Here is a 25,636-nt window from a genome sequence, read left to right as displayed (position 1 = left end):
TCTCTCTGCTCTGACACTCAGTTTTACGATTTTAACAATGTACCTTTCTGTGTATGCACCTCGCGAACAAACGAACGAGAATTTTGTTGCTGTGTGTTTAATTTCGCAAAATACTGTTTTGTTGCGATATTCAATTCTAAATGCCATTTCATGTGATCCATCTATGCAATGTTCATTTTTCATTCTATGTTCCACTTTCTTTGATTATTACGGCCGAGTGCCAGTTTTCACACGTGACCATCAGTGGCATTTACAAGTACAACATAAGGATGTTTCTGTACCCCTATCAGTTTTCCCCCGTTTTAAACTTCCCTGCATTGTTTTCGAACGCTGGACGTTTCCCTGCAGGTTTCTACCCGCACGCACTCGGCTTCCGTGTGACAGCCTACGCGTCATCACGATTGTAGCCATTTATCATACAGCTTTCATTGGGTTTGGCACACCCCCAGAGGCCCCGCCTACACACATGTCTTGTAAAGCCCCTGTGTCGTGTTCCCATTGGTCTACTTGAGGATGACGCTTCGCATAGGGAGCGCCATTTTTTAACCAATTGGAGTTTCCTACGAGCTTGAATACTCGCGGTCTACTGGGAGAAGCTTTCACTCTGACAGCGCTCGCGTACTGAGATGCTTCGCCTCTCTGCTCGGCCCTGACTCGCGCATACAATTGTAAGTAATTAAGTATGCGCTCCTGCCTATACCTTGACGTTTTGGCCCCCATTGAAATTCTATTTTCAACAGTTGAGCGCCTCATATTCTGGGTATACTCAAACTGTACAGGGCACAACTTTTAATTTTACTTTTTCTTTTGTTTTTGTGTTTTCTCACACAGTTTAGCCATATCTGGACACCTTTGGCTGAGGAATCACAGTTTAGAGTGGGTTTATCCACTTTTACTCGCAGAGAATTTTTCAACTTACCTGTTGAGGTAAGACTCTCCCATGTTTGCATTTTGCATTTTGCATTTAGCCAATATGAGGCGATTCTTTCTGTACAGTAGTTTTACAGTCTCTTGCACATGTCATTACAGGTTCAAGTCCTGTTCCTCCATGACGCACTCAGTGCCCCCCAGATATCCTGACTTATGATGGATATTCTTGCATACCATAGCACTGGATAAATCTTTGGTAAGATTTCAGGCTCCTAGCTCAAGGAGTTCCCCCCTTTTTCAGCATCTTGTGAGAGCTTTTTGAATCTTTCATTTTAATTCGAGGTCACAGTTCCACTGACAATTCCCTATTTTTTTGTTCTTAGATAGAGACTCCAGGACTACCTCCAAGGTTAACACATGTCCTGATGAAGGCCTGCTCACATAGCTGCACTATACAGCTCCTTTTAGGCCGAAACACTGTTGTGTCGAAGATATCACTATTCAAACAATGTATATTGGAAGCATTGTTTTTGTGTCTTTTGTATACATGTCCATTGATGTGGGTTTATGTTCTACTTCTGTGACTGCATAACTGTTTTTGATCCACCTAAAACAGCAGTATACCATTTGTGTTATCACATTGAGATCCAGTTGTCCATACTGGACCATACTCATTTTGTATTGTTGTGTCTTTAATATGCCTTGAGTGCTCTATCCCCACTAATACTATCCATTTGTTATTAAAAATATACATTTTGTGAAAAAAGGATTGCAGTATGACTAACTGTTTCTTTCCGGTATTATATTGGAATTGTTGCTTTACATCCCACCCTGAAATTTTGGTTCAGTTTATTTTAGTATTCCCTCCTGGGTTTTTCAGGGCTCTGCCAGGTGCCCTTTATTTAATTTGGACTGAATACTAGCATTTGCGAAGGCGACCAACTGTCCATTGTTCACCATGGCACCACCACATTTCTGGAGTTTGGCCGTTTGCCATGCTTCATAGTTAATGATAAAACCCTCCGTGTTTCTAATGATATGTCCATCTACTCCATTTACTCGCACTGTAATTTGCCATCTATGACTATGTGCAAGAACATTGCTACAAAGTTTGATACCAATCATTCCTGTAGAAAAATATTTCAATAAATAACGGTTTAATGCAAGAAAATCAAGTTGGACCCCAAAACTCCTGATGAGATGCCTGTATATCTAGTACATAAATGCTAGACGTTATTGGAGCTACAGCAAGCCCTTCCACACCTACTTGTGTGACTGAGTATGGCTCAAGCCACAAATAAAAGGTGACTATCCACATCCATGCTTGGGTTACCCAAACCCGGAAGCAATAAAAGACACCAACGTCTCTCAAGTTAGTGGGTTAGGGCTTCAGGAGGTGCTCCAGGACTTTCTGGTCTGGTGTATGGACGGATCTATGTTTTCACACCGCATTCTGAAAAGCTCGAATTACCAAATAGCGAGGCACTCCACTGTGCTTTTTTTGGAATTTGTGCACTTGTCTCCTGCTTTTCCTTTCATGTATGTGGGAGACACTCCCGCAATCCGCGACCCTGAAAATACAGAACTAAAGGACCAGGAGCCACCCCTACAATCCCAGCTCACCTAGTTGGTATTTTCGAATTCGTCATTTCTTACCTGTGCCGAATGCAAAAAAACTTGCATTGGACATTTTTTATTCGCTCATTTGGGGCAATACCGCATGGACATTAGCAGAGCCTGAAGCCTGCCATTCTATCTTTCTTCCCCCAGACATATATATGCCTGTAGAATTGTTGACCTATAACATATTGATGCTCAAAGACAACATAAGATGTTTAAGAAACATTACGATGCCTCCAATAATGTCAGTGGCTGAAAGAAGAGCCATGAGAACACCGCACTCTGGGATCCATTTTTTCCAAGCAGGCCAGTGTTACTGAAGCCCGTTTTCATTTGTCATTCTTGTGTGGTCAAGGGATGCACTTTGCTGGTCCTGCCCTGCCCCCATCCTCCCTCTGATGTGGGGGACACCACCCCTACTCCTGGTTGGTTTCCGCCTGTCAACCACCCAACTCCCACTACTCATGGGAGAGGCAACCCTGTAACCCACAGTCTCCCACTGCCTTGCCCCCTATTCTATGCTATGCTTAACCCTTACACTCACCTCTTCCCCCACCTTACCCTCTCTTTGCCTTGCTTGCCTGCTGCTGCGCTTCTGCTTCCAGGTCACCAGAGCGATGCACATATCTGTGCATGCACTATTCCTGGCAGGCCGTTGCTCAGGAAAGTGGATCTGTGGGGAATATTTTGGGGGCAAATTGGTCGGATCCTAAAAAAAAACATCCTTCAAGTGGTTATCTAGTCTAATGATAAAGGCAGATGCATTTGCTTAAAGAATGCAGTAGATTGAAACAACACTGTTAGTATACATTGTGGGAAACCTAATATTTCATTAAGCCCATAAATTACATGCACCTGACTTGACAAATGAAATGGAGTCAATTGGACATGCGGCCTAGATGTTCTTAATATGATCAACACACAAACTCCCTAAATGTAAACATTACTGAATGTTCAGAACGCCCACTTCAATTGTCTACGAGGGCCAACTGTGATACCCTGTGGGATATGTGTGCAACCCATCAGTCAATCCATCAATACTATTTTACATCCATTGGTGATAAAGGCAAACTTAAATAGAAATGCACTCCTTGACTGCTTGGTAGCTGGAAAGGTGGACATACTTGGGTGTGAAAGTTGGAGGATGCCAGGTTTGAGCAGCGCAGATGATGCTGTGCTCCTGCCAAGTACGCCGAAATGATTACAATTGTTAGCAGATAAATACTCTTATATGTCAGCAAGGGGTTTAAAAGCTAACCACAGCACATTTTGTGTAATGTGTGTGACCGGCAAGAGTCAGACTTTCCCCAGGATCAGCAAGAATGGACATAGACTTGGGGTATGTGAACATTTTGAATATCTGGACCTCAGGTTTAAAAGCAGATGAACCTGGGACAGTCAAATTGACAAGAAGCTGCCAAGATCAGGCAGGTTTCAGGTGGCATCTTCAAAACTATGCAGCACTATCCGGTTGATCATTTGCTTGCAATAAACAAAGGCAAAGCAACGCAGGGTTGTACGGAAGCTAAATCTAGGGATATAGGAATTTGGACTGCCTGCAGAAAGCGGTAAATCAATTTCTGACCAGGCTACTGTCATTTCTCCAGTCTACCTTGGTCTATATGACTCATCTGGAAAATGCTTTAACTTATCTAGTGGATGTTGGTCGCTCTCGAACGGTTCTATTTTGGCACACCCAATAGTTGGACAATGGGAAGAATCAGACAAAGGCTTTAATTACTAACGTGCTGTTATTTAGAAGCTGGAGCAGAGTAGGCTGGCTTGCTTTTGTCAGATCTCTTCTGAATAAGTTTGGCTTGGGATCCTGTTCTGATGATACTAAGCTGTTAGCCAACTTATCAAAGAAGCTTCTGAAATTAAATACCTTACTCTTCTTTGCCAACAAGAGAGAGGATGAAATGGCCAACTGATATCAAGTCAGATTATATTTGCATCTTGCACTTATGTTAGTATCTGCTTCAAACCTGACTTGTGTAACAAAGCCACAGCCCCAGCACCTCCTATCCAATGTGAGGTTCAATGCCTTGCCGTTGCATTCGAGGCAATTCCTGCTGTGTGTGGCAGAATAAACATTGGTGCACTACGTCCTCTTCTGACCTAACTTTGCAGATATCATGGCAATATGGTCACTCGGTATCCTAAGAGATAGCGGTCTAATAAAGTACAGCCCTCACATTTCTACTTGAGTGTTTAGAGGCGAGGGTAGCCTCTGCTCTAGTAAGCTACCTGAGATTGGGATGATAACAAAAAGAACATACTTACTGTTGCTGCCAATACATGATGCTTTAGTCCAACCAGATATAGTATGTCTTGCCTGGATGGTTGACAAGGACAACCTGTGAACATGTCCACCTTCTGTCTAACATACTGCAGGTTTTGGGAGGTAAATTACAACTGGTTGCTGCTACTAGCCGCTAGCTGTGCTTTCTTTTTGCACTTTATGCTCTTGCTAAAACTAGGCCAAACAAAGGGCCTCATTACAACTCAGGCGGTAAGGGTTTTACGGCGGCGTAAACAGCGCCGACCCTTACCGCCTGAGTACGAGGTCCCTTAGCGCCATGGCGGACTTAACACCTGCTTTTAGCAGGTGTTAAAATCCATGGCGCTAAGGGACCATGGAGTTAATTACGCCACCGTAATTTACGGTGGCGTAATTAACGCCTTCCCCACTCCCATTATGCCGTATGGGGCAAAAATGGGAATGGGGAAGGGTAAATGGGGATTGGGGACTTACCGCCCCGCCAAACTCGGAATGGGGCGGTCAGTCCGCCAACCACCATGGCGTAAACGTAGTTTACGCCATGGTGGTAAAGTCACGGCCCAGGCGGTAACTTACCGCCTGGGTCGTAATGTTTAAATGCATGTGGTATTTGATATTGGTTTAATAACTTCATGCAAGGCCAGGATCTCTTAGAGCAATTTGTTCATCCTCCAAACTGAGCTGGGCATTTTATTAGCACTAATCTCTATTGATGATAGAGGAATCGTTTAACCTTGTATTCGATCTTGTATTCCAGCATTTGCTTCTGCCAGAACTCTGTACTGTTCCTGAGATGTGTGTTATGTATTTATAATGTCTTCAAGCATATTTACTTGTGTTTTATTCTTTTATGGTATATCCTTATGTGTTTTATTATTTTAAGGCAATTTGCCAAAATAAAGTGATTTGATTGAAATTAGCATTAATAATTTGACCTCCTTTTATCATAATGTGAGTTTTATTATTGTAAATGTGATATTTGTTGCACAGTATTATGGATCATTGATCCAAAAAAACTCAGTGATTGATTGGCAGTAGCGATGTACTCAACATAGTGGAAGGCAAAATATTTAGTCCTAGCTAAATCTTTGCTGACCTTCAATTTCACGTCCTTATGTACAAGTACACCTCAATACAACAATGTGCAATACATTAAATAAAGGTGTGTCAATCAATAAATGTGAAGGTTTGCCATCTGGCAGGGGGTAGAAACATAAAATGATGTATGCAATTCACTATCGTTTTCTGATGACCAGTGCTCCCTCTCCAATCAACTCCGTGCCAAAAGCCTCATACACACCTGGCCCCAGCTACATCAGTATCATGTCCTGCAGCTGCTGCCCTCCCGTGGCACAGTGCAGATTTAAAGCAGTTCTGCCCTCTTGACAGCTTCACTGACAGGCAAATTCACTACAGCAAAGTCTGCATTTTAGACATGCACCTCAGTTCCAAAACTCCATAATTGTGACTTTACTGTCCTGATGGCATGTTAAACTTTAAATATAAGCCCTACCCTTAGTTAGGGTATGGTCGAATGTATTAGTCATCATTATTGCAGCCACATCCAATAGATATCACCCATGTGTCAGCCCTGTTGGGTCAACTCATCTGTAGAAAGGTTATGACTGTTTCTGCAAGCCACGCTACCCTTGCTGGTGCCAGCACGACTGTAGCCTAATGGGTTTCCTCTCTTTGTTCCTTTGTGAGGGCAGGTTACACCCTCCTCAGAGAGACAGCCCTAGATAGGAAGCTGTCCTGGGAAAGGAATCAAATGGCACATCCATTCACAAAAGGAGTGGCCTCACTCCATGGTGATGCATGCCAAAAGGGCCTTTGTTTCTATTGATAAGAGAAGGGAAGATGATAGTAAAACAGTTTGAGGTGGAGGTAGCTTTCACCATCTTGTTTCTCCCTGCCTCGCTATTCCCGTCCTGTCTATCCACACTTCCTGTAGCTCAACACACTTTGGGTGTGATGTCGGGGACAATGTCCACTTGATCCAAAAACAGGGATAGAGCCCATAAAGCAGGCTATCTTTAGTCCAATCAGCTGTGGGTTTTTGTCTTTAAACACTCCTTCTCAGATTATCCTTAGTAAAACACCTAAGGAAGAATTTCATTGGAATTCTGTGGGGAGAGTTGCCTTTAGAAACCACTTCACCAGGTCAAGACTGAGTGTCCCGAAGGAGCAAAAAGAGGCAGCCCAGAGGGCCTCAGTCCTGCTGGATGCAGCAAGGACAGCCTGTCTGGAAAGAATATCCTTCTACAGCTGAAAAGAGCTCACATGGCAGACACATGTGATATCAAATTGATGTGTCTGTGATAACTATGAGAGATGCTGGCCACATACCTTAAACTTGTTTATGGCTCATATGCATAGTTTAGCTTACCACCACGACCACATCCTAATAGTTATGTAGTTTTTAGAACAGGGGTGCATATCTTAAATGCAGTCCCTGCACTGCCAACCCTTGGCTGTCAGTGAAGCTGTCAGATTGGCACCTGTGACCTCTTAATCTGCGTTGGGCCAATGGAGAGCAGGTGCTGCAGATCAGGCTACTGATGCAGCAGGGCTGACGGTTTATAGTGACTTTTTCGAATGTCATATTTTTGAAATGCCATTTTGTTGGGCCAAAATTGCTGGGAAAAAAATGTCGAATTATTTTTTTAATTTTTTTTTTTAAATGGGGGTTCTCCCCCCAACCCACCCGTTTTTTTTAACACTTTTTCTACTTACGAAACAAACAAAAAAAAAAAACATCAAATAAAAAATAATACATTTTTTTTTAAAAAACGGCAAATTGTTTTCGACAAAATGGTATTTTGAAAATATGTTTTCGAAAATATAACCGGATACCCGGCTAAGTGTACACTATGCGTTTGGCATGGAGCTTATGAAAGGGGAATCTAATTAGCAGATTACCCTTTCAGACATGGAATGACCTGCATCTTTTTAATAATTATTCAAAATCAAAAAAGTCATGGCTTCTACACACTTTCTACATGGCAATTCTTCACAAAGGAGCCAAAGAGAATGTGATTGTGCTCCTGAATGATCTTGTTTGGTAGTGTAAGAAGTGATAATACCGCAGATCTTTAATTACTGATACCAGTAATTCACCACCTAATTATGGATTTGGTTACCACCAATGCATTAATCGCATAGGAGATCATGGGGGAGAGGCAGTATCACTGTCTAGCAGCACCATTATTAGAAGTAAAATGTCTACTCAGAGACAGGAGTTCTGCAAGACCTGTGAGTGTTCCAACCCATAACCTTCTCAGTGTTAAAGAACGTGGCTGGTAACACTGTCCTTTTAACCATTACCACCATACTTGGGAGGCCCCGTGTTTCTCTCCAATGGTCGGGGGCTAAACCCAGATTAAACTTCATGAGATATTTACAATCTGCACAGGTTATCCATAAGTAGATGCTTCCCAGTCCAGTACACCAAAATTGTCCTTTCTTACTGCCCTGTAAAAGGGACAGCGTACAGTACTGTGTGGGAGCGAGGGGCCAATGGGCCCCTCTCTGCCATTACTTCTCAGTACAATACTCGGACCAAGTGCCTCAAGTGGTGGGTACGCCACTTGCCCTTATGCAATGTTAACTTTGGGTTACATTTGCGTAGATGGGACCACTGAGCAGGACAAAGGGCATCCATTTTTTGTACCCCCTTTCTACTCCATCTTGGTGACCAGGCCTCACTGCGTAGTACAAAATGCCTCTCTCCCTTTCCCCGCCGCAGCAGCTCGGAGGACATGGCCCCCACCCTCATTCCCACTCTGACTGGAAAACTCTGTAGCTCCATTCTCACGCTGAAGCTGGAGATGCTTGCAACAAATATTAAATGTAACACATCTCTTTTCCTCTGAGATTACTGTCCTGCATATGAACCAACATGAGCCGAGCACATAGCTCGTCCATCTCCACAAAAGTGTCCTTGCCATCTTACCCTCGCCAGTTGAAACTTATTTCCATTCTAACCCTGTGTCCCTGCAAGATATTCCTTTCATGTGCCAGATCGCTGACCATGCTATGAAGCCCACCCAACAGACCCCCAACTAACATTAGACTCCTGCTGCAGTATATCGTGCCCAATACTAACAAATGCCACATACCTGAGATTCTTGTGAGACTAACCCCACATTTTAATTAGAGTATTATAGCAGTCAACACCTGTAAACCTGTGACCTGTATAACCCAAATGGTATACATGATATAGATACCTGTGTGATTTGTACAATGACATGATAAACTACTGAGGGTCTTTTGATCAACCATTATTTAGTGCATGCATTATTTAGAATGTATTTTTGTAGTTTAGATAGTGTCCACCGTGTTTCACAGCGACCTGACCTTCACCCATCCGGAGCACAGATGTCTGACGTCAATCCTCCCACCAACCAAGCAACCAGCCAACCAAGGAAGAGATGATGACCACACCTAAAACACCTCCCTGGCTGACTAATCTAGGTCCAACGTAACATCATATGTTAGATATGCCAATGTGCTTATATAAATGTGTTGTAACCTTGATGTGGTCAGAGTGCTCTCAGAGATCTAGATAAACTTTTCCTTGAACTCTCGCAGCCTGCTCTTTTGTGCCTTATTCCCTGTCCAGGGAGTGTCTGTTTTATTCATTTTTACACATGTAAGTCAGGGAGGGCACAAACACTACTTTCAATGAACCAGGAAAGGAGAGGAGTGGTCAGTCCCGTCCACATGGTGGTCTGGGGCAGTGAGTGCTCTGTTCAGGTGACCACTATTTTTGTAAGATGTTAGGAGCAGCCTGGAAATGGCAGTCCCACATTTTCGATGGCATAGCAACATAAACTCTGTCCAATTCGCAACACTCATCACTGGACTCGAAGGTGCTAATTGTAGTTCACTGTAATATGTAGACTGGTTGTCTGCACAGGGTGCACACTGTGCAGATAGTGGAATGTAATTAGGTCATCTAGAATCTCATGTGTCATCAAGGTTATGAATCCTACAGCTGGGATCTTCAGGATGGGAGAGCATACCGACTGGTTGTGTTATACCTGGCTCCTGTCTCATTCATCAAAGCTTACCCTGTAACTAATAATAAAGCTCATCGAATTTTATACTAATCAGTCTCCAGCGTGTTACCTGTTGCTCCAGTGCCTAAATACTATATTTACTTATTCAACAGCAGTTAGATTAGCGGCGTAATGTCGCTTCGCTTACAGACTCATTAATGTTATCGCGTCAAACTTGACAGACAGAACTGCTGCATCTGTCACAGACACTGCCATTGCAATCGGCAATTTCATAGCTGAATAATTTCCCAAATGTCATAGGTTTCTACGAAATGCAGCAATACAGTGGAGCCTATTGCATCATCCTTGTGGTGCCAATAACATCCGGGCAAATAAGGACACTGACAAATGCACTGAAAATAGGACACAGGCTGCGAAAAGAACCAATCATATCAGCCACTGGTTTTATTGTGGTGCATTTTAGCAAAACTTTAATAAAACAGACATATGACAACTTAGAACTATCTACTAAAATATGCAACGATACAGACATATCTCAATATTCCAAATAGGCTGAGCAAAGTCTGAAACACGTACAAAAGCATGTCATTCTAAATCTGTGTTAGGCATCAGAAATAATACAACAAGGCATGCGATTTGTCCTATGCAGATGATCTTTTCTAGTTGTACACTGTACATGCACACTAATACTGCAACACAGAATACATGCATTTACATTTGCTGACAATAGGCATGTGGCTAGAGATATCTAGTCTAATGTGATCCAATGAACTCATCAAATGTTAGTGAATTAGAACATGTGCATTGTTATTTTACATCCGAAAAACCAATAGCAACAGCAATGAAAGAGAGACAAGGTAAAACTGAGGATGCCTTACTTATACTAGCCATACATGGTAAGAAAGAGGGAAAGAAGAAGGAGAGAGGTATTCAATATAAATATGACCGGATATGTGATGATTCAATCCAATGTAAAGTTCAGGTGAATGAATATCTGAGCTAAAAAGGCTCTTGGGAATAAAACTGTATTTGCCAGTTCCAATGGGCAAGTGATTATAGAAAAGGAGACCGGCCTGGCGTAATTATGAGCCATATAATTACTCCTACCAATTACGCATTTGTGATTGACCAGTGTCTTCAGGCAGGTGTCAGGTGATGGAACCTGGATATTGTTCTACTTTGTAAGTAGTCATTGTATGGAGGACGTTAGAACTGGTGTAACCCGTCTGCATTTATGATTAGAAAGGCCCCCTCCACCCACTTTCAGAGAGGTCATGGAGCAATGCAACCCTTTCCTGTTTAGGTAAAAGAGTGCAGAGCAGTCTCGGGAGGCATTCTTGACTGTAGCCCAGGTAGAAGGGATGTATTGACATATTTCCATCACGTGTGAATCAGATATCCCCGTTGTGGAATTAACACACATGGACAACACATCTCCCACTTTTTTCATAAGAACACCCATGTGGTATTACCAATGCGGTCTGCATGGTTCACACTTCTCTGATCCCATCGCTGTGTCTATTGGCTGTTTTAGACCATTTTGGGGGTGAGAACTGAAAGATCACTTCCCAAATGTATCCTAAGTTCTTCATAGAGAGAAAGTAAACTTTTCTTTTTTTGAATGGAATATAATTCAGTTTACTTGGGGGAAATGCAGATTTAATAGAACCGTTTAGTTGAATGTACTGCTTTTCTGTCAGTCTGCAAGCTGAGACTTTTCAAGAAAGGCTTCAAAAAGAAAGATCTTATTGTCCAAATCCAAAATGTTGTTCCCTTTTATGCCAATCATTTATAGTCTTGTTGTTCCAGAGTGGAGTTTCTATGTGCATTTATGGACCTATTTTATTTATTTATCTATGAGATCTTTCCCACTGTTATGTGTAGTCAGGATTGGTGTGAAATATTCTTTTGCCGGATACCGAATATTACTCAAAGCATATCGAGGTATAAAATACTTATGTCTCAAATCAATCCCATGACAGAGTCCATGAGTAATTCAGGAACAAGGAAGCCAGTTATTTCAATTGGGATGCCAAAATAATATGTCAGCTCACCAAGGTGATGCCCCTCCACCAAAATACCAGCTCTGCCAATCAGTGTTCCCCCTCCATGCAAAAACATGAATCTCTTTTAACATAACTAACCACCAGTGCTTGTTTGAGAGCATAGTGACCATTTCAAACTAGTATAACAAAGTGTGAGTGGTCGTTAATTTTAGACATGGAATCCTACTCCCACGAGCGATAATCCATGTTCCCTTTTAATCATATCTATCCTAACATGGTTCCACATTTCTTGACTGTTTATTTGCATAGTCTCTGCAAAATTCGAAACTAATATAATGCCTAGGTATTTGAGACATTTGTCCAGTCAAAGGAAATTAAATGCTATTATCCAATTTAAAACAAGCCTGTGCCATTGAGAGGTTCTCACACATAGACACTTCATGTTACACCCCGAGGAAGGGGCACACTCCTCTCGTATTTGCATTACTCTTGGTGTTAATGTGGTCTATTTTGCAGCACACGCATCATTTCATGCACATACCACATGAGTTCCATAGAAGGTTGGTTGGTCTTGTAAGAGGATTCAATTCAACACTACAGCTAAGTCAATGCCTAGTCTAGAATACTGAATGAAAACCCTTATTGATATATCATTATGCCCAGTTCATGAGTTCTGGATGACTACCCCTGTATAACACCCCTCTCTTAGAATCCCCCTGACCCCACTGAGTCAAGAAGTAGGTTTGTTTTGCAAATTTAAAAGATTTATTTGAGAAATTAACAATTTATAGATATATCACACTTTGATAATATATTAATAATTGATAGCACACTTAGGCATATGAGCAGTAATCCGCAATAAGCAATCCTACAATAGCACAGTTCTGGTGACTTATGACTAGGAACAGGGGAATAAAGTATCAGAGAATGCTTTATGGTTTCAATGAATTGCACAGATGAAAAAGAATGCAGCACAGAAATCGACTTGATAGGACTTCACTAAAAGACAATGTAATCACTTTTCTTTGAAAATTCACTCCCCCCTTTATGCAATATAAGGAGATGGAAAGGAGAGCACACAGTTCTCAGGAATGCAATCAATACAATACGAAATTCAGTTCCCCCCCAGCAAGCTTAGAGGAAAACATGTCGGAGTTTTAAACACAGGCCCAAAATGCTTTGAATGTGGTTTGCAAGGAAGTGAAAAATATGCTAAAATGCTTTTAATTCCCTCTAGAGGTTCAGGGTGAGTGATAGATACTTTGAAAGCATTCAGGATCACTTTAGCAATGCTCTATGAATGGTTGTCAGGTTGCAAACAAATTTTTTGGAACGGAAGGCAAGCAGCTGCAGATTTTTACACGTGAGCTAACCTTTCAATTCGCCGCAAAATGTCAAATCGCAGCAGATTTTTCCGAGTGCGCCGGGCGCGATTACAGAGGATCCCTGGGGTACTAGGACAGCATAGGATCTCAGCTTCCAGATGAAAGTTAAATTTTGTTCCTAACCCAAATGGTTCCGGAGTTATGAACGATTTAGTAAAGGTAGATTTTCGGATTTAACACAACTCAAAATGACAAGTGACAGCGTGCAACTTTAGAATTACATATGACAGCTCGCAGTTTAAGAATGACAGATGACAGGATCCCTAGGAGACAGTTCTACTCAAGTTAAAATAGCTTGCATTAGATTATTTTAACTAAGAGATTGGGTTCTGCACAGTTTTGGCGGATACTCACTTCTAATTTTTAGAAGGACTGGGCCTCGTCATGATCTGGTCAGCGGGTTTCCTTCACTCGCCACGGACGGTCTCTGCACACAGCGTCTGGGTCAGCTCTACTCTGCTGGTCTGGTCTGGGTCTCTGGTTCTAATCAGGTCTGTGGGTCCGGATACAGCGGTCTCCGGTTCAGCTGGTCTCTCTCTGGATACAACACTGCTTTCTGGCAAATGGCAAGAGTTCTTGCAAAGAATTCAAACAGCTTGCCTGGTTGTGAATAGTTGCAATTATTTGAGGCCTGCTAAAGAGGGATTTAGCTTGTAGTTGACCTCTCTGCTACAAATTCTGAAGTAAAGTCTTGGTCTCTGGAGGTGGATAGATTGAAGTCTCTGTGTTGGCTCTATGGAGGTTGATGGAGGTAAAGTATGGATTTTCCCGGCAGAGCGTCCCGCAACAGATGGAATAGAATGTGTCTATCTGTCCTGACTGTCTGCTTTTATGTGTTTTGAAAGTGGGTGGAGAGGCTAGCTTTCTAGGCCCTACCCCTCTCCACTTGTCATTGGCCACTTCCTCCTCTTCCCCTTGATTGGGGGAATGAAGTGAGGTGTCATCATGATGATGTCTGTTTATGAGTCAGAGAACCCTCCCCTGTCAACTTTACACATAAATCTACATCTGATCCAAATACATACTTCCCCGATAAACAGTTGTTTGGCATTGCATACACACATCATGCATTTACTGATGGTAGCCCCTGTTCCAATTCTGTCGTTTCTAGGAGCTTGGGTTCAAAAATGGCAACATATTTCACTTTTTGGTCAGGTTACCAATATTGGATTTGTCCCCGCATTTACACAAATGTTCGCAAAGCATGTGGGCATTAGGTGGTGGAGTGTCAGATTTTTAACATACATACATTTAGAGTAATATCCTCTTTTCCGCTAAAAACCCGCCTGAACATACCACCGGGTCCTAACACGTCTTCAAATGGGCACAGAAAAATCACAAGAATAATGATATCACTTATACAATTTTCACAAGTCCGCTCTATGAATGATCCATCTTTTTAGATTAATGTTCTGGCCCCAAAGGGGTGTGGTTTCCCCCAGCACAAGGTTGAATTTCTGGTTTTTCCAGTACTGCCAAGCCAGCTTGCTCTCACAGGCAGTGCTCCTCCCCTTTCCTTCCAGGAGGAAGCCACTTTTACGACCCCCCCAATAAAACATTTGCCTGAGTCAGGACAGGGCTTTGTTCAATTTCCTGCAGAGCCCAGGTAATTCAATCAGAGAAGTGTCATATCCCTTTTGGTGGGAACAGCAAAAGGCAGCTAGGCCTGGGAACACAGCTGTTGTGCAAGTCTCAACTCCTGTCGGGGGTAGCTGGTGGGCAAAATTCCCTCTCTTTTTAAGCCAGGCCTCAGCTAAATGTCTCTTTGGCTGCCAGTTTTCCTGTCCAGATCAAACTTCCAATTTTTACGCATGCAGCTAGAATGCTGATTCTAAGTTTAAAACTATGACATTTAAACAATTGCAACCTATGTGACACTCAAAAGTAGGTCACTCATTTCTTTTAAACATTTAGATTTTTAGTGTCTTTCAGTCCAAATTTACTTAAACTGATGAAATCCACAGCTCAGCCAGTTTTGCTATGAACATTATTTCAGGCTCATCCTCTTTCCAGATTTTGTATGCCCACAAGACTTTATTCTGTCAAATGTCTGCTGGTGTTCAGTGAGATTGTTGGATATTCTGCAATGTTTGAAATGGGCATTCTGAGCTTGTCTTCAGAGAAACAAAGGGTGATTTTTAAAGTGCTTTCTAGCAAAGAGGCACTGCTGTTTTTCTCTTTGGCACCCCATTTCACTCATGGCTCTTCTGACCCAGCACACCCGCACCGGGGGGTGGCAAGTCAGGTGACCATTTTGGTGTGCGCACAAACTGCGAGGTTTTCATAGATTCTGGCGCACATGTGGGCTTTTTGGCCATCTTGGATTTTCTAAGCCCACAGCACCAAATGTTGCAGCATGATAGCTCAAACGTGGGTCAGGACACCCAACAAGCCCCCTCCATGCGACTGCACTTTGAATTTGAGTCGATGGGGAGTCGGGTGCCCAAAAGGTGATGACCCACGCACTGGTATGTCTGCATAATCTTCTTCCAATTCTGCAAATGGCACAGTTCAGCATCTTTTGCTCCATCCGGTATTGATCGATCGGTTCTCCTCGCCGGTCCTGATGGGAAGATTGGGCGGTACCCCTGGCCCCTTCGGGTCTCTGCTCCCGGTCTCCGGATAGTCATCCTTGGCCAGTCTCCAGGTTTTCTTTCTCCTAGGACGACAAAGGAAGAGCGGCAATACCTATTCATAGACATTTTTCCCCCACCATTGATATAGTGGGGTGGCATATAAATTTATAGTCAAAACATATGAACATGCACATTTCTTTTTGCATTCAAAAACGAAAACACCCACATTGAGAAACTCAGAATTTGATAGGCGATATGTAGGATATTTTAAGTTAGAACTGAATTAATCTGAGACTGTACTCTCTAGGATTCCAGAGGATTCCTCCAATTGTTGCAGAGTGTGCCTGGGATGGCAGCACTTCAACTGGTTAATGTGGACCCACTTGCCTTCCCCCTCTGCCAAACCGCCTTTGGGGATGCGGATCTTGTAGGCCACAGGGGAGATTTTGTCTATAATTTCAAACGGTCCCTTCCATGTAGGCAAAATTTTAGCTGTTTCGCCTGGTTTCTTTGGAAATTATATAGATAGACCCGGTCCCCCACCTGATATTCCTTCCTGGAAGTTTTCAGGTCATAGTGGGTCTTCATGCTCTCAGCTGATCTTTCTAGATTCCGCTGAGCATAGGCAAAAGCATGTGTTTCCTTAAATTCTCCACATACTCATGAGTTGTGGAGGCATTTATCAGTGTCTGCTCTTGGGTCCTGTAGAGCAAATGCTGAGGAAGCACCATCTTGCGCCCAGTCATCAACTCGAATGGTGACATTTTGGTCGCAGATGAAGAGCCAGATCTGATGGCCATTAGGACCAGAGGTAATCGGATATCCCAACTTGGCCCAGAATCTGCCACAAACATTTTTAAGATGCTCACAATGGTTCGGTTATATCTCTCTACTGCCCCAGAAGAAGCTGGCCGGTAAGCAATATGCAACTTCCTTTTGACCCCCAGTATCTCCCACATCTTTGTCATCACTTCACTGGTGAACTGGCTACCTCTGTCTGACTCAATCCTTTGAGGTAGACCAAAACGGGAAAAGATGTGGTTAATCATCAAGGCAGCTGCCATTTCTGCCATGCAGTTTGGGGCTGGGAGACATTCCACCCACTTGGTAAACAAGCATGTCACAGTCAACATGTACTTATTCCCCCTAGCAGAGCGAATTACGGGGCCTACAAAGTCGATTTGTAAATCTGACATTGGGAGTGTCATTCCCCTCTTTTGGAGAGGCGCCCGGTGTGTGAGGGATGTTGGCTGAAATTGTGCACACACAAGACAACCCTTCAAATATTGGTTGAGGTCCTGGCCCATGTGTGGCCAGTATGCAACCTCTCTTAAGATTTCCAGTGTTGTGTGAAACCCCCTATGACCGGCGGTGGCTGCATCATGTGCGTAACTTAACATCAGGCTTCGGAATGAGGTAGGAACCACCCACTGATCATGGCCAGCTTGGGATTTCCTTACCAACAAACCGTCTTGGATCCGGAACATTTTTGGACATGTCATCAACACTCTAAGGTCCTCTTTCCCGTTGTAATCGGTATCCGTCAGGGGAAAGTTCTCAGGGTCCTCAATGTGTTGGTAAAATTTACCAATTATTGGATCCCTCTTCTGAGCTTTAATCAAATCAGCATCAGGGGTCTCCTTACTCCATTGTGCAATTGAAAGATCATTGTGAGCATTTGTCTGGGACCTAGTGATAGCAGTGACCTGGATTTCCCCCAACAGGGACTCTATTTCTAGTAGATCCCCTTGGATGGCCCTGGTTTTGGCCAGCTGATCAACTAAGTCATTTCCAGTTTTGTCTGGTCCCTCTACTTTGGAATGACCCTTGATATTTTTCCAATAGATGGTCATCTCATTCGAGGTGACCAGATCATCAATGTTTTGGATCAACTTCCCATGTTTCAAGGGTTTGTTGTTAGCACATAACATGCCTCTGGTTTTCCAATTAACCAGGAGCTCCACGAACCCGTTCCATACATAATCAGAATCTGTGATTATGACCAGTTCGTGGAGTTGATGCTGGACAGCAGTGAAGATGGCCTGATGCACAGCCATCAATTCTGCCACCTGACTACTTCGGGGACCAATTTTGTATCCAGCGGAGGGTTCTGGGAACTCCTTCACCCATGCATTCCCAACGCCAGCCACCAGTTCTTTCTCCCCGTCGTTGTCAACATGGTAAGAGCATCCATCCACATAGACAGTGGGCATTCCCTCACACTTGTCCTCTTCAAAGACTTTGTGTGGGGAATTAAGGTATGCCTCCGTGTTGTCCTTTATTTTTAGACTTTCGTCCTCGAGACAGTTTTCTCTGGCACAATCATGCAAGTCAGCCAGACCTTGCGCGAGGGGACTCTTCTTGTTTTGGCCATATCTGACCTCCACAGGAAAGCCTTGCATTGACAGAATCCAGGAAGTAATTCGGGAATTACTCACATTTCCGGCCCGGATTCTATCACTTTGGAGATATTGCAGAGGCTGGTGTGGAGTCTCCACTATGATGTGTTCCCCCTGGATAAACGGGCGGTAATTCTTCAAGGCCCACACAGTTGCCAGGAGTGCCTTCTCACAATCGTTGAATTTTTCCTCCACAGAGGATAAAGTTTTGCTCGCATAGGAGATTACTTTATTGACTTTGTCATGCTTTTGGTATAATACTGCCGTCAAGCACGTTTTAGAGAACCCTGTCTCCAGGAAGAACTCCTTGTTTCTGACAGGGTAAGCTAGGCAGGGCGCTTGTGAGAGGCTTCTTTTGAGTTGTCTTACTGCCTCGGCTTGTTCTGGACCCCATTCCCACTTGACCCCCCCTTCAGGAGATGAATCAGGGGTCTGGTGATCTCTGCGTAGCCCTCAATGAACTTTCTGCCCTAACAGTTCATTACCTAAATCAATGGAAAAATGTCGGTCATCAACCGCCATTCCAATAATGGTGCCTGCGGCTAGAGTAATACTCTTTAAGTCGCTGTTATCCACCTCTATTAGAATGGTGTCATGTTCTATGTTGACTAATGGTGTTGGGTATACCCCTAACCCTTGCTGTTGGAGAGAAGCATTTAGATGTATGTAAGCATCAGGGTTTTTCAAATGTTGTCCTCTTTTACCTTTCACTTCCAGGGAGAATTGTCGGGTCCTTTCTGGGATGGTGACTTCCTCTTTGATCTGAATTTCAACTGCATAAGGTAGCAATTGAGCTGACCTAAATGCTTTTTCTGGATCATCAAAGCCCAAGGGATTATCCGCTAATCGGGACCAAGCTTTGAAGTTTATCAGGTCCAAACTAATGGCAAAGCGATTGAGAATGTCACTGCCTAAGTAAAAAGCGGCAGTGACGTCTCGCACGACCCAACAATTGTGGACTATGCTCTTGCTGCCAATGGAGATTTTGAGCATACACCTGCTTGGCAGGAGATGTTTGGAATTGGGTGCTTCCAGGTCCATTTCCCATTTGTCTATCAGTTTGGATGTGGGAATGGCTGGATCTTTTGGGAGTTGGCGGAACATGGCTTCGCTGATGAAGCTCTTACCGTTGTTCACACACACTCGAGCGAGAACAGAGTCCTTCCCATCATTTAACTGAACAGGGATGAACAACTGCTCTCCAATTTGCTGAATATCAGCCAGGCTCTGAGCTGATTTCACATCTTTCTGGACTATAGGAGTGGGAGTTTCTGATTGTGGATTAGTAATGAATTTCAGGGTGTTTCCTTCCAGTGTGGAATACCACTTTAAACTGGAAGGAAGGTTGATTTTCAGAAACAGAGAGGACCCCCCATCACCAGTCGGTTGTCCTACTGCTATTACTGTCACGTCTGGAATTTGGTTGTTCTGGAAGTGGAATTCTACGTGGTCAGATTTGTGTTCAACCATGTGGCATGTGCCGTTTAAACTAACATGGTTGACACTCTGTTTTAATTTTATGGGTCGGCTAGTCTGGGTCCAGAGGACCTTGTTTACGCAATCTATCAGGGGTGACAACCTTCTCAGGAGGTCATTCCCTAGTAAACAAGGGGTGCCCTCTGGAGTCACAACTATGACCGGGTGTTTCAACTTGTGTCGCCCAAATTTAATGTCCAAATCTGCCGTTCCCTCAACGGGAATTTCCTTCCCGTCAAAGTTCTGGAGTTGTCCAGGAAGTGAGGTGAGAGGAATTTGGTGATTCCCTCCCCTTCCTGCATTCAGTTCATCAAAGGCCCTTCTGGACAGAAGGGTAGCTTGAGATCCCGTGTCCACCAGCGCTGAAATCGTACCCTGCCCCTGTACTTGTACAGGGGCATAATATCTTCCCTCCTTCTCCTCAAGGGGGCACAGATAATGCACATTTTTGGACAACTGGTGGGCTAACTTTGTGGTTTTGGACATTGCAAGAGAAGAAATTTGGGCAGAATTCTGTGGAGAGCCTTGGGAATCTGAAAGAAAAATTTGGCAACTGGAGATCAGAGCCATTGTGGGCTCCCCTGGTTCCAGTTCTGGGCCCCCCCCCTCCTTTTTGGAGGCAGTCACCAGGATGGGTTTGAACCAGGGGATTTTCTTGCTGTTGGTTCTGGGATGAGATGATGGGTGGCGGTAGCTCAGTCTCGATATCTCCCCAGTCTGGATTGGACCCATTTTTCTTTGGGAGGAGTTCCCCCATCTCTGAAGGAGAAGATCCTTTTCCCAGGATCCTCTGAGGATCCTTCTCCCTCAAATTGAAAGACCTGTATTTCTTCCACAAAACGGGTCTGTTTGGGTACTTTGTTTCTCCTACCCCCCTCTGCTCCTTTGGAGGCAGACTTTCAGGGGCAGGGGATTTTGTTTCCGGTTCCTGGGTTTCCAGGGGCTGTTTACAAGCAGGGAAGGAAGCTTCCTCCAAGGCTTTACACCCCCCTTCCCCTTGTGCATCCTCCCTGGGAACCGGTGGGTTATCGGGGTGCTGCCCCCGTCATTGCTCTGGAGTACCAGGCCCAGAGTTTAGTGCATTCTGTGCCGGCATGCCCATCTGAGGGTTCTGCTGAGCTCTTAGCATGTGACCCAGATCCCGTGCTATGTTCTGAACCTGGCGCTCAAGTTGTGAAACCCGCTCAGGCTGGTACAGGGTTCTGTTTTCTCCCCTGGGCTGATCCCGGGAAGGGTAGCTATCCCTTCTCTGGTAGTACCCCTGGTTGGGAAGATTCGGGTGCCCCTCCACCCTTGGCCTCCCCTCTCCTGGATTAGGTTGTCTGGGCTCAGGGAATTGGGGAAAGAAGGATGGATGATTTTGGGGTTGGATGTTGGGTGGATACCTGGGGAAGAAGTTCTACTCAGGGTTTGGAGAATTTCAGCCCGACTGTGGGAAGTTAGGAGGGAAGTTCGCTGGGTTAGGTGCTTGGCTGGATCCCCCCCCTGGGGCTGGAGGAGTCCACACATAACCCAGGATGGGTCGATTTCCATTGTAATGGGGACTTACATAATCAGGAGAGCGAGGGACCCCATTTGTGGGACTACCTCCTTGACTCACTGTTTGTGACTGGCCTAAGGACCTTCTGGGCCTAGTATTATTAGGTGCAGGTAGGTTTTTAGGCCCCCCATCTCCAAATCTAAAACGGGGGCAACATTTACCTCTGCCACCTTGGCAGCAGCAGGGGTGCTGTTGGTTTTGGGGTTTTTGGGCTGGTTTTTGTTTTCCACCGGTTTCTGCACCTCGTAGATGCGGGTGGCTTGTTCAATGACCCATTCTAAAGATCTTTTCTCATGAAAATCTCTCACAAGCTGGGTCATTATGTATTTGGGCAAGGCATGGAAAAAAGTATTAACAAATTCTCTGCTGTCCGTGCGCACCCTTCTGGTGGTCTGCGCAAAAGCACGCTTTAATTCTTGCACAAACTGTTGTGGGGCCTGATCCTCCCCACATTGCAAATTGTAGGCCGCCATGCGAGCCTCTTGAGGATTTCAGTGCACAGAAAAATGTTTCAAGATGGCCGCCTTATAGGTGGACCATCTTAAATGATTTTGGTCCTCCAGCCCCGCAAAGAAACTGGAGTATTCTGGGGAGAATGTCCATTTGACGTACAGGATGCAGCTACTGCTGTCCTTCAAATGGAAAGTCTCCATCATTTGCTCATAGAGATCCAAGTGTTCCCAAACAGAATACTTGGCGTTCTTATGATAAGGTGTGATGACACTCTTTATTGCCTTTATTTGCTTCAATGGGTCCTTAAGCAAGGCCCTTTTTGCCTTATTGGCCTTTCTGGTTCGGGTAACCCTGGTCCATTCATCTTCTGACTCAGAGGCACTGCTCCCAGAGGGTCCCGTCTGATCTTCCAGGTTTTCCCGGATTCTGCGAGCCTGGGAATGGCTGGCAGAATGTGGGGACCTGGTCTCCTGTGTCCTGTGTCGCTCAGAGGAGTCTTCAGATCCCTCCTTGCTGCAAGGATTTGCTGGGTACCCCCCCCACTGACCTAACTGGGCAGAGGTTTTCAGGATGCCCTTAATGGGCCTACTCCCCTGGGGTTCCCCACTAAACTGGACTGTACTTGGGTGCCCATACCCGGATGCCCGCCCCTCCATTCCTGGGTGGTACTGGCCTATGAGCCCCATACTTTTGGCTGGATAGTAATCTGCCATCCCTGTGGCCCCGTGCTCATGTGCGCCAGGGAGCATGGGGGTGGCAGAGTCCAGGGACTGGTAGAGATGAAGGCCTCTGGCACTAGGGCTCCTAAGGTTATGCTCAGGAATCTCTCTTTCCCAGCGAACCTCATCTCTATCTGCCCCTGCTCCCTGTTGCCATGCAAGAGCCTGTGCTTTCAGCTCCTCAACTAAGGCCTTACTAGACTCTACCAGTCTCTCCTGCATGGCTACCTGTTGCTGGAGCCTATCATTGTGCTGACAGAGAGCCTCCTTCTCTCTCTGCATTTCCTGATTGGTCCTCGAGCACTGGGTCAGTCTTTGCTGCAGGGTGGTTACCTCTTGGGCACCGTCCCTACTTGCCTGCTCCTATCTTGCCAGAGCATCTTCCACCCTCCTGGTGTGCTCCAGCAAGTTCTGGTGTTCTTTATGGAGGTCACCCAGTCCCTGGAGGGCCAGGTGATTTTCTTCAATTTTCCTTCTTAAATGGCAGACTTCCTGGCCTAAGGTATCCCTTTCCTGACTAAGAGCCTGCATTTGTGCCGCCAGGTCGTCCCTTTGCCTTTGAAAGGCACCAGCTTTCTGGCGTTCTTGGTCAAACTCTGCCTGGGTACCCAGGTCTTTCAAAACCAGTTTATTACTCTCTGCCTTTTCCCTATCTAGGTGGCCTTGAAGGGTGACTACCTGCTCAGCACATACCCTGTTGAAGTCCAGTTGTTGCTCCAGCTTTTTCTGGCTTTGCAGTAGGGAGTGCAAACCTTCTTGGTGTTCCTTCTGCAAGGCCCGAAATCTGGTATCCTCATCAGCCTTTTCCTGTTGCAGGACATCCATATCCTCCTTTATTTTAATGAAATACTGTCTACTCTCATTTTCTGACTCCTGGCTTCTGTGCAGCCTTTGCTCAGAGGAGTCCAGATCAGATTGGGCCTTCTGTAGTGCCAACAGTTGCCTACTTGACAGATCTTGGCCTTCAGCACACTTGTCCTGCATGACACCCATATGTATGTACAAGTGTGCCGATATTCTGGCGATCTAATTATGTTCATCTTTGGCTTTAGGGGCCATATATAGTTCACTCAGGGCCACATGTAATGGACCTCTCCATGTGTCTGACCCAGTTACAGTGACTTGATGCGCGATTGCCTGCAACCACAAATTTTGGTCCTGTTCAGTCCATTCACCTCTCACAAATAGCTTATGCTAGAAGTGCTCTTTGGCTATTTTCATATCTACTAAGGTCGTCATTTTGGAAATTGGTTTCCTTTCTGACTTACAAAAGTTAGTATTTTATTTTGCAAAACAGACCTTCCTCTTAGAGTGTCCCTTTGAGAAGTACTTTACAGCGTAAAACAGCGTATTGGTCCGACCGGATTATGTTTCCTGTCAGTAAAAACACTGTATTAATCGGCACAAGCGGTAAATCTAATCCAGACATCCCAGACGAGCCCCCACTTTGTAAGAGGATTCAATTCAACACTACAGCTAAGTCAACGCCTAGTCTAGAATACTGAATGAAAACCCTTATTCATATATCTTTATGCCCAGTTCATGAGTTCTGGATGACTACCCCTGTATAACACCCCTCTCTTAGAATCCCCCTGACCCCACTGAATCAAGAAGTAGGTTTGTTTTGCAAATTTAAAAGATTTATTTGAGAAATTACCGATTTATAGATATATCACACTTTGATAATACATTAATAATTGATAGCACACTTAGGCATATGAGCAGTAATCAGCAATAAGCAATCCTACAATAGCACAGTTCTGGTGACTTATGACTAGGAACAGGGGAATAAAGTATCAGAGAATGCTTTATGGTTTCAATGAATTGCACAGATGAAAAAGAATGCAGCACAGAAATCGACTTGATAGGACTTCACTAAAAGACAATGTAATCACTTTTCTTTGAAAATTCACTCCCCCTTTATGCAATATAAGGAGATGGAAAGGAGAGCACACAGTTCTCAGGAATGCTATCAATACAATACGAAATTCAGTCCCCCCCCCAGCAAACTTAGAGGAAAACAGGTCAGAGTTTTAAACACAGGCCCAAAATGCTTTGAATGTGGTTTGCAAGGAAGTGAAAAATATGCTAAAATGCTTTTAATTCCCTCTAGTGGTTCAGGGTGAGTGATAGATACTTTGAATGAGTTCAGGATCACTTTAGCAATGCACTATGAATGGTTGTCAGGTTGCAAACAAATTTTAGCAACAGAAGGCAAGCAGCTGCAGATTTTTACACGTGAGCTAACCTTTCAATTTGCGGCAAAATGTCAAATCGCGGCAGATTTTTCCGAGTGCCCCGGGCGCGATTACAGAGGAACTACAAGGAGTAGCACTATCGTTTTAGGGTCCTAGGACAGCATAGGATCTCAGCTTCCAGATGAAAGTCAAATTTCGTTCCTAACCCAAACGGTTCCGTAGTTATGAACGATTTAGTAAAGGTAGATTTTCGGATTTAAAACAACTCAAAATGACAAGTGACAGCGTGCAACTTTGGAATTACATATGACAGCTCGCAGCTTAAGAATGACAGGTGACAGGATCTCTAGGAGACAGTTCTACTCAAGTTAAAATAGCTTGCATTAGATTATATTAACTAAGAGATTGGGTTCTGCACAGTTTTGGCGGATACTCACTCCTAATTTTTAGAAGGACTGGGCCTTGTCACGATCTGGTCAGCGGGTTTTCTTCACTCGCCACGGACGGTCTCTGCACACAGCGTCTGGGTCAGCTCTACTCTGCTGGTCTGGTCTGGGTCTCTGGTTCTGATCAGGTCTGTGGGTCCGGATACAGCGGTCTCCGGTTCAGCTGGTCTCTCTCTGGATACAACACTGCTTTCTGGCAAATGGCAAGAGTTCTTGCAAAGAATTCAAACAGCTCGCCTGGCTATGAATAGTTGCAATGATTTGAGGCCTGCTAAAGAGGGATTTAGCTTGTAGTTGACCTCTCTGCTACAAATTCTGAAGTAAAGTCTTGGTCTCTGAAGGTGGATAGATTGAAGTCTCTGTGTTGGCTCTCTGGAGGTTGATGGAGGTAAAGTATGGATTTTCCCGGCAGAGAGTCCCGCAGCAGATGGAATAGAATGTGTCTATCTGTCCTGACTGTCTGCTTTTATGTGTTTTGAAAGTGGGTGGAGAGGCTAGCTTTCTAGGCCCTACCCCTCTCCACTTGTCATTGGCCACTTCCTCCTCTTCCCCTTGATTGGGGGAATGAAGTGAGGTGTCATCATGATGAGGTCTGTTTATGAGTCAGAGAACCCTCCCCTGTCAACTTTACACACAAATCTAT

The sequence above is a fragment of the Ambystoma mexicanum genome, chromosome 6p (assembly GCF_040938575.1).
Source record: "Ambystoma mexicanum isolate Mex_15411 chromosome 6p, UKY_AmexF1_1, whole genome shotgun sequence".
NCBI lineage: Eukaryota > Metazoa > Chordata > Amphibia > Caudata > Ambystomatidae > Ambystoma > Ambystoma mexicanum.
Note: the sequence above shows the minus strand (reverse complement) of the source record.